This window comes from Lutra lutra, chromosome 4, assembly GCF_902655055.1.
Source record: "Lutra lutra chromosome 4, mLutLut1.2, whole genome shotgun sequence".
NCBI classification, from domain to species: Eukaryota; Metazoa; Chordata; class Mammalia; order Carnivora; family Mustelidae; genus Lutra; species Lutra lutra.
Window position 1 is genome coordinate 53,888,667 of NC_062281.1, and position 11,302 is coordinate 53,899,968.

The following is an 11,302-nucleotide window of genomic DNA, read 5'->3' on the forward strand; positions in this document are numbered from 1 at the left end:
CGCAGTTTTGGAGCTCTGTGATGGTGAGGGTTGGGGACAAATGGATTAACTGGTGAAGTAAGAAGAAGCTACTTGCTCACGATGTGATGATAAGTGCACCAAAGTCCCCCTAAGCCCCTGTCCACCCGACTTCCATAAGCCTTGAGTTCCCTTCAGTGGACCTACTCCATTTAGGTTAAGACTTTCTGTTAAAGAGCGCTCTGTGGAAATTCCTGGGACCTCACAGATGGTCTGATACACTGGAGATACAATCACTGGAAACTACTTTGGGCTACACAGATGCTGAAAACTGACATTGCTGACTTTTGATTTTAGCAGAAGGTGGCTCTGTTTAAAGTTTTGAGATAGGTCCATCACAAACAGAGCCTGCACCTCATACACTGTGGTTGAATTATTATGGAAACAATTTAAACAATTAAAACAATTTAAAACAATTTATTTAAAAACAATTATTTAAAACAATTATTGTCTTACTTATCGATAAGCCCATTTAAAATAATCAGGCTAGGGCGTCTCTCACCACTGTTTACAGCTCAGTCTTTGCAGAATGACATTATGTTAAATGCCAGTCCTGAATTTCTAAATGCTTTGTAAGTATATAATTGTTAGAGCTACACAAATTTCCTTATAATTGCATTCAGGACTATGGCTAGGAAGTACTCTCAGGGCATAGAGCAAAACAGAGTGATACAGGTAAAATTAAAATGTAAAGACTGAAAACCTGAGGGGAGGAAAAAGGGGAAGAGTAAGAATTATGTAAATCTCATGTTGTACCTTAAATTTGAAAATAGGTAGTAGTTGATCAGAAATAAGTCCTGAGGAGTGCCTGGGTGGCTCAGTGGGTTAAGCCTCTGCCTTCAATCAGCACAGGTCATGATCTCAGGGTCCTGGGATCCAGCCCCACACTGGGCTCTGGTCAGTAGGGAGCCTGCTTCCCTCTCTCTCTCTGCCTGCCTCTCTGCCTACTTGTGATTTCTCTCTCTGTCAGATAAATAAATAAAATCTTAAAAAAAAATAATAAGTCCCGAGACTTAGGTTTAATATGTGCTAAAGCAGAATGTCCATGTAATTTGTTGTCTAAAGTAGAAAAGGGCTGTATCAATAATTATACTCAAACAATAGGCATAAATGGGAACTCCCCTAGGCAACCTGGGGGGAATGGCCACCTTAGTAGGATGAAATTTGAAAGGTAACATACAAAAGCACTGAGCATGGGCTGGGGCAAGAAATGAATCAAGGAAAGTAAGGAGGCCAAGGAAGGGAACTAGGGTTGTCCTATTGAGACCAGAAACATACAGCTGTGCACCTGAAGCAATGGGCTTCGTGTTGGCCACACAGCTGCTGGATATGGGCAGTGACAGTCATTCCTACATGACTTGTGCTCCTCGTTCCTAAAGGAATCAAGTGTATACAAAATGTAAACATACTTGCTCTCCAGAAGTCAGAGACTCTCAACCCCCAAGGTGTCCTTGCACAAAGAGGAACATGGGCCAATGGTTCTTTAATCAGAGGACAGTCTGCAAGGTGGATACAGATGACAGCTACTTAGCAATGCCCCTCAGAGCAGGGATTGAAAACTTGCAACCATCAGGAAGAAGACACTACTCTAAAAAGCACTAGGCACTTACTCATTTAAATCTTTGGATTTATAGCATGCCTGGGTGGCTGTCAGTTAAATATCTGCCTTCGGCTCAGGTCATGATCCCAGGGTCCCAGGATTGAGCTCTGATTGAACCCAACTGAGCTCCATGTTAGGCTCCCCACTCAGTGCAGAGTCTGCTTCTGCTTCTGCCTCTGCCCCTCCCCACCACTTGCACGTGCGCTCTCTCAAATAAATAAATAAACTCTTTAAAAAATTAATCTTTGGGGGCACCTGGGTGGCTCAGTGGGTTGAGGCCTCTGCCTTCGGCTCAGATCATGATCCCAGGGTCCTGGGATCGAGCCCCGCATCAGGCTCTCTGTTCGGCAGGGAGCCTGCTTCCTCCTCTCTCTCTGCCTGCCTCTCTGCCTACCTGTGAGCTCTCTCTCTGTCAAATGAATAAATAAAATCTTTTAAAAAATTAATCTTTGGATTTACAGAGACATAATTTAGAAGAGAATAATATAGTTCTGAATTTTCAAGACTTATTTCTCTTCTCTTTATGCCACAGCTCAAGGTACAAAAAGCCAAAATGAAACAAAAGCCCGATGTTGCGTCTTTAGTAGGTTGAATTAAACATACACTAAGTAGCTGTCATCTGTATCTACTCCTGAGGAATCCATTCACTCAACAAATTCTTACTCTGACAACTATTCAAAGCCACGTTAGGTGCTAGAACACAGCACCATCTTAGGCATGGAGTTCACAACTTTTGATGTTGTAAGTAGCCCAGCATCTTGAAGCCCTATTGCTTTTACTTTTATTCTCAGTCAACTCATGTCAAAATTCCTGTAGAAAAAAAAATTTACTGAAGTTCATACTTAGAATCATTTGTCTTTGCTAAGGACTTTCACATGATCAGTCTCCTGATATGTCTGACTTGCCTTCAAAAGTCATCGTCTATCTGTAAGTAAATTATAACATGCCATATTTGTCAAGTTGTACTGGATTTTTATCATTATCTATCTGTGATTATAAAATAGCATGTCACATTTGTTAACTTGTGCTGGAAATAATGGAACTTTTCATTATAGTGACTTGAGGATTAAAAAACCATTATTTATTCACTTTCCAAAGGGATTTGAAAAGGAAGTGAGAGTAGTTTTTATAAACCACACAGGGAAATATATTTTATTTTTGAATATTTTTAACCTAAATGACTTAGTAGTAAGTCAAATTCCATCACATTTCAAATCCACATTGAAGTTTGTGCAAAAGCATTAATTACCCAAAGATCAGTCATATTAAAATCATGATTAATACTACTACCAAAGAATAATTCACCAGATTTCCTTTTTTGGTACCCAGAACTACTTAGTAAATCACCAGCAAAATTATTTGTTTTGAACATTCTTGGTGTATTTAATTTTCGTACTTTTTGCACAAAAATTCAATAAACATAAAAGTCCATGATTTTCTTCACTGGCCATAAAAAGATAAGTGACTATTCCAAAGATAAAAACCAAGGATAGATGAAAAATTAGGATGAAATATCAGGAAATAACCTAATCTCAAAGTTATAGGTTAAGACTTCTAAATTGAAGTTTAGGGAAAACATAGTTTGTCCATTTTGAAGTTTGATATCTAGACCCTGTGTAATTTTTGGAAAGGGATAAGACTGGGGAGGAACCATCTAGACACCACCCCATGCTAGAACGGGACTTGTCTGTTACCCCAGAGATGAACCACAGTGCAGTGGAACTAATGGGCTTTGAGAACTATCCGGAGTAGAACTTGAATCTTGCTTCTGCTGTGAACACCTATGTGAGCATGCGCGAGCTGCTACGCCGCTTTGGTTTTCTCCTTTGCAAAATGGGAGTTAGTCTACTTCACAGAGTTCTGTAGATGGAAAATTAGGGTAAGATATCAGGAAATAACCTAATCCCAAAGTCTTAAGATTTCTAACTTGAACGTTTAGAAAAAATACAGTGTGTGTGTGTGTGTGTACATATGTGCGTAAATAATGTTTTCTCTCAAGGTCTTTATACCATCTCAATTATTGAAAACATTTATAAGATATAATCAAGAAATACAGTAGGAAACAAAGTAGATTACCTATATAACACACGACTAGAATATCACTTCAACTCTTATGAGTTTATATTTGTTCTTTATGAAATAAAGCTAGACACAAAAATGCTTCTCACTATGCTTTGCGATGAATTATTTTTCAGGGATTTCTTTCTCCCATCAGATGTAAGGGAGCAGATGGCTGAGTCCTCAAAAGTATTTGCTATGGCTCTTTATGCTAATGCCTGGAAAGTACAGCCTCTTTAATGCTGTGAATGTCACTTTCTCACTAAGAGGGAAAAAATGCAAATAGAAGAGAAAAACTGTGGCCAGCTTGGTATATGCTATAAAGACTAACAAAAGAAATGGAAATACAGAAATTGTCTTCTATTTCCTCCCCAGTGAATGAGGAAATTTAATTCTCAGGTGTTCTATTAGGAATAATGATTTGAAATCTTAGACTAGATTCTGAAAAAGAGGCCATGTCTGTTGCAGTCTAGTAAAAACAAAGCTAAATGCATTGTTCGAAGGAATAAAAAACCACTTCCCTCTCTTTATTGACATTCAACAAAAGAAAAGCTATTAACCACCTTTGGGCAGCATAAATGTCACAGCAACTGTCACTATAGCAACCAAAAGGTCAAATATCCACTGGTGACTAAGACATGATTTGCATTAAGAAAGCAACTATAATCTCAGTATTCTCAGTCATAGAGAAAAACACACAAAACCTGTAATAGGAAAATATCTGGCCTGAAGTGCCACTGTCACCTTCTGTCAAATAGCTTCCTTGTGGTTGGGGTGGTGGGGGTAAGCACCAGATGCCTCAGTGGCTGAGTTCTGAAGATAAATCCTATCATCAGTCTCATAGCATCTGGTGCCTAAACAAATCCATAAGGGATCTTTCTACATAATAATGGTTCATTGGCTCTTTTATGGTATCCTCACCACCTCCATCTGCAAGTGATAGAGAATAATAATTGGGGGAAAAAGAAAATAATAATTGGATATTCTAATATGTCTCTGAATGTTTTCTTAATGTCTGTGTTCCTGACTAGAGTATAAGACCCATATGGGCAGGAACTGTTGCTGCTTCACTCACCACGTTCCCTCCCGTGTTAGTTCAGTTCAATAAATTTGTATTAATTGTCTGCAAGCATGCAGATGAGAATATGTACAATGAATCTTGGAATTACCTGACATATGCTTTCCTAGTGGTATATTACGATCATGTCATCCTGAACATGGAAAGAATCACCTGCTTTTAAAAAAACTGACTGGGGGACGCCTGGGTGGCTCAGTTGGTTAAGCCGCTGCCTTCGGCTCAGGTCATGATCCCAGAGTCCTGGGATCAAGTCCCGCATCGGGCTCCTTGCTCAGTGGGGAGCCTGCTTCTCTCTCTGCCTCTGCCTGCCGCTCTGCCTGCTTGTGTTCTCTCTCTCTCTGACAAATAAATAAATAAAATCTTTAAAAAAAAACAACAACTGACTGGACAAAACCCTCAGATTGTTTTTCAGAGTCCACAGTCTCTCATGGTTCACCTCCCCCTCCAATTTCCCTCAACTCCCTTCTCCTGTCAGGGTGGGGTGGGAGGTTGGGGGAGCCAGGTGGTGGGTATTGAGGAGGGCACGTATGCATGGAGCACTGGGTGTGGTGCAAAAAAAAGGAATTCTGTTACACTGAAAAGAAATTTAAAAAAATATATATATATATTTAAAAAAAACACAACTGACTGGAAGCATGACCAAATGTAGGAATGAGTGTTGTAATTAAGTTTCACACTTAGATATGACCCACAGCCAATGTCTTTTCTGTGCTTCCAGTGGGTATGAAAAAAGAAAGAAAGAAAAGGCAGGGGAGGTAGAAGAGGGAAGGAAGTTTAGGAGAATAATATTATTGATCATAAGCACAAATTTTAGATGCTTTCATAATATTTATTATGTGAGTTAATGCAAACAATAACCCCCATAAGTAGAAAATCTTACATTTTCTTCATTTAGTCAGTGAACAAATATTTATTGACCATGTCCATGCATGGTATTATGGACTTGGATACTACATGAGGAAAGTCACACGTTGTCCCCGCTTATATGGAATTAAGACTTCAGTGGGCGAAGTACATATTAATTAAATGATATCCAAAATTAATAAAAATTGCCATTGCAGTAACTGTTCAATGATGTTATACTAGAGAAAGATTAAGAAAGATGATTGAGTTGAAATCTAAAGGATGTCAACTCAAAGGTAGGAAAGTACAATTGAACTGAGGTTTAAGGATTAACCATATGGGAGTGGTTAGACATTCCAGGAAAGGAGAAGAGCATGTGCGAAGATCCTGGTAGAAGCAAGTTGGAAATTACTTTCTTTTCTATTCTCTGGGAGATTTTGTGTAAAATTGGTGTTATTTTTTTCTGTAAATATTTGTAAGGATTCATTGGTGAAGTTTATGGGCCTGGGGTATCTTCGTGAGAGAAATTTTAATGATAGATTCAATAATAATGGATTTGGGAGTATTCACATTTTGTGTTTTTTTTTTTTTTAAGATTTTATTTATTTATTTGACAGAGAGAAATCACAAGTAAGCAGAGAGGCAGGCAGAGAGAGAGGAGGAAGCAGGCTCCCTGCTGAGCAGAAAGCCCAATGTGGGGCTCGAACCCAGGACCTGGGATCATGACCTGAGCCGAAGGCAGCGGCTTAACCCACTGAGCCACCCAGGCGCCCCACATTTTGTGTTTTCTAAGGAATTTATAATATTGCTTTTAAATCTTAAAATCTATTGGCATGAAGTAGCTCATATTTTCTTATGATCTTTTTAATTACTGTAAGATATATAACTATAATTTTTTAATAACTAAGATACACTGATATGCCCTTTTTTATTCCTGCAATCAATAACTTTTGCCTTTTTTTAAGTCCATTTTGCTAAACGTTTTGCCAATTTTATCAGTCTTTTTCTTTTTAAAATATTTTATTTATTTAGAGAGACAGGGAGAGAGCACATGCAAGCAGGTGGGGGGGCGGTGGGAGAGAGAGGATCCTAAGTGGACTCACCACAAGCATGGAGCCCAATGGGGAGCTCACTCTCATGACCCTGAGATCATGACTTGAGCTGAAAGCAACAGCTGGATGCTTAACTGACTGAGCCACCCAGGTGCCCCTCAATTTTGTCAGTCTTTAAAAAAAATGTTGGTTTTGATGATATCTTCCATAATATGCTTGTTTTTATTAATATCTTCTTTGTCAATCATCTAGTTCTGTGGACTCCTGTTTCTTTTGCTTTTTGAACATATTTTCCTATCTCTTTGCTCTATTTATTTATTTAAGATTTTATTTATTTCAGAGAGAGAGAGAGAGAGCATGCACAAACAGAGGGAGAATCTGAGGAAGAGGGAGGTAATCTCTAGCAGACTCCATGCTGATGGCAGAGCTCTATGTGGGTCTCAGTCCCAGGACACCTAGATCATGACCTGAGCCAAAACCAAGAGTCTGATGCTTAACTGACTGAGCCACTCAGGGGCCCCTCTATTTATTTCTGATTTGATTAACAGTGTACATGAAAAGTTGTGGTAATAATTTAGACTTACGATGACATTATCTTCTTTTGGAGAGAGTTTGTTTCTGACTGGTAGCTAGGTTCACTGGCTAACCAGATCACACTAAATTATTTTTAAGAATTGAATTGACATTAGCATAGGCCTATTTAATTCACCTTTTTCCCCATGCTGCACCCTTTCAAAGTCTTAAACCAAAGCATGATGATTAACCAGGATTCTCCTTCATTGTTCCCCTACACCTTATAACATGGTCACAAATATTCCTCACACTTCTGTCTCTCATCTGCCTTTTGCAGAATTCATTAATCCCTAGAGGGCCAGTAGCCCTAAATATTGCAACTGTTTCTCTGGCCTTGCCTTTTTCACCCAAATCCCAGACCCTTAATTTTTCTCTGCTTTTTTATCTCTCTGGAGCTTTGAAGAATTAAAAAAAAAAAAATCTGTTTTTTCTAAGATGTCATAGTTAGAAATTTAGTTTAATTAATTCATCTCTCATAAGGAAGTGAAAATTCTGAAGTCCATTTTTGTTTATTCAATTATTTTTTAAAATGCCCATTTTATTTGTAATAACACATTATTTGGTGTGCTTTTCATGCTACCAATTATGATCATAGTATTTCTATTTTATAAATATAATAATTTTACTGTAGAAAGTAAGCTCCAAAAAGAGCATGGAATTTTATTCAATGATGTTTAACCTTGAACAGTGCCTAGAACTTAGTAGGCTCTCAATATTTTTGCAATTAAATGAATGAAAGGAATGGAGTCAGATCTTTAACCCTCAAGTGGATGATCATGAATTCTTTGTTTATTTACTATAGGACGTCTGGTTATCACTTTTCTGAATATATAACTGGATGTAGCTTGAAAACAATGGTGTGAGGAACATTTACATGATATATGATAAAGAACAAGCTTTCTTTATTTTGTTTGGAGAGGATCCTAAGTGGACTCTCCACAAGCATGGAGCCCGACGGGGAGCTCACTCTCATGGCCCTGAGATCATGACTTGAGCTGAAAGCAACAGCTGGATGCTTAACTGGCTGAGCCACCCAGGTGCCCCTCAATTTTGTCAGTCTTTAAAAAAAATGTTGGTTTTGATGATATTTTCCATAATATGCTTGTTTTTATTGATATCTTCTTTGTCAGTCATCTAGTTCTGTGGACTCCTGTTTCTTTTGCTTTTTGAACATATTTTCCTATCTCTTTGCTCTATTTATTTAAGACTTTATTTATTTCAGAGAGAGAGAGAGAGAGAGAGAGAGCATGCACAGAGAATCTGAGGCACAAACAGAGAATCTGAGGAAGAGGGAGGTAATCTCCAGTAGTGCTCTTTTCAGGGTATGATTCAAGTACCTTGCCTTATCATGGGAATTTACATAGGCAGTAAATCTATGAAAGGTGAATCCATGTTGTAAACAGACTACTACTACTATAAATATTTAGTTCAAGTCTAAATATATGTATCTAGTGATAATATGGTTCTGGTGTTTATTATCCATTCTTTTTCACTAGGATACTAATGACTTGCTTAGCTAGGATTGACTTAATGTCTCAAGCTGGCTGTAGTGTGGATCTTCACTCATTGCTTTGATCTGTGCCTTTGACTCACATACGAGCCTCAGCATTTTATCTTTGTCTGGATACATCTGGTTCATTCCAGCAGGCAGGTACCTTGCTGATAAGCTAAAACAGAAAATTCTTTTCTTTGTTTAAAATTGCTTCAAAGTTAAAAGCCCTGCCAATATATAGCTCAATGTTTATATATATATTTTTAAAGATTATATTTATTTATTTATTTGACAGAGATCACAAGTAGGCAGAGAGGCAGGCAGAGAGAGAGGAGGAAGCAGGCTCCCTGCTGAGCAGAGAGCCCAATGCAGGGCTTGATCCCAGGACTCTGGGATCATGACCCAAGCTGAAGGCAGAGGCTTTAACCCACCGAGCCACCCAGGTGCCCCTCAATGTTTATATATATATATATATATATATTTTTTTTTTAAGATTTTATTTATTTGACAGAGATCACAAGCAGGCAGAGAGGCAGTCAGAGAGACAGAGAGGAGGAAGTAGGCTCCCCACCGAGCAGAGAGCCCGATGCAGGACTCGATCCCAGGACCTGGGATCATGACCCGAGCCAAAGGCAGAGGCTTTAACCCACCGAACCACCCAGGCGCCCCTCAATGTTTATATTTTTAACTCTGCGGCTATGCCCATACAATCAGGGACTGCTGAAAATTCATACCACTCTCCTTTACCAGTCCCTCTGAATCCAAGGGATTGCCTCAAGTGGGGTGGTTTGAGAGTCCTTCACAGATTTAGGCAGAACTCCTAAATTTTGAATGTTACACTTCTCAATAAAGTAGGGTCACAAAAAAAATTTTTTTGAGGACAAAAGTGATACCATCATTCATTTTTATTAAGTGTTTTGGATAAGAAAATAACACATTCTTGGAGCACCAGGGTGGCTCAGTCAGTTAACCAACCAACTCTGTTTGGGTTCAAGTCAGGATTTCACAGTTGTGGGTCTGAGCCCTGAGTCGGGCTCTGTACTCAGTGTGGAGTCTGCTTCAGATTCTCTCTCCCACTCCCTCCCACTTTCTCTCTTTCTCTCTCAAATAAAGAAAATCTTAAAAAAAGAAAATAAGACATTCTCTAATCAAAAGCCCCTTTTTCTTCATAGCTGTTTCTTCTATCCCAGTATAATGTCCTTCCTCCAGTTATATTCTCCTGGGTCTAGGACTGGGTTAGTTGCTTAACTGAAGAAATTTTCTAGTCACTGTTTCATTCCCACTTTGATTATCCATGCATGAGTAATGTAAGGTGATACTTGGACTCACAGTATATGTTTCCATATTTTGACCCACCTTGGACACTAACAATATAAATGCAATCATTGTGGCTCACCTATGACATTGGTAACCTGAGCCCAGGAGGCCAGCAGGTCTATCTGTTAATGAGCAAACTGATCATGGGAAAGTATTCCATTGTGTGAAGAGAGCCAACCTGTGTAAAAATATTTACAACCTAGTAATATCAGTTGTCTCACAGTCAGGACTGATGGCAATATAAAAAACCACTAGGAAAAGTTATGGCAGCAAGAAGGTATTCTGAGGAGCAACACCTACATTTGAAGTGGTTTTATATCTGCTCCCTCTAGTCAAAGACTTGGGCTCTGATGTACCATAGTAGCCTGTATGCCTCATCTCTTGACTTTTACCTCTCTTGATTTGGGGGCAGAAATGAATATCTCTGTTTAGTCACATGGTGATGTCAGTATCATCTGACCTTTGGCCAAGGCCTCTGTGCATATGTGATATAAAGGGAGCAATGTAAGATCATAATCCTGAGTCCGGGCTAGAGAACAAGGCCACGTCCAAACCTTGCCTCTCCTCATTCAAGTCCTGGGAGCAAGTTACCTAACCTTCTCAATGGTAAAATGGATGTAATAATAGTACTTAACTCTTGGAGGTATTGAGAGAATTAAATGAAATAATCCATAAAAAGCACTTGGCATGGTGACTGGCCCACAACGACCTTTCAGTATACATTAGTATTATTTATATAGAAAATCCTTCTCTTTATAAAACTGAAGATTTATTTTAAAGGGCTTAAACTCAAAATTGTTGTATTAACTAAGAACCTGCTTAATTTGGACTTAAGGTTTTTTTTTTTTTTTTTAGATGAAAATCTTTGTTGTGCTAAAGCCACATCATGTGCTAGTGCTACTTTTTATCCATCCCATGAATACAATTTCTGTGCTCTGCTGTAATAGACTGACCGTATTGTCTGCCTACTCTGCCTGCCTGGGATATGTGAACTATGCCAAGCCTCCCTTACCTATGAATACTTCCTCACACTGCTTCCCTGCATTTCTCTCCCACAACATATTTGAGGCAGTTATCACAATACTCATGGACATTTTCCTTTCTTTCTTCTCTTTCAATAAGAATTCTTAATTGTGCAGACTCAGGATTGAGAGTGACTAAGATGCCTAAACACACACACACACACACACACACACACACACACACTCATTCACGCTAATATAATTTAGTTTGGTATAGGATTCAATTCATGGAGTCTTTTCCAAAGCATT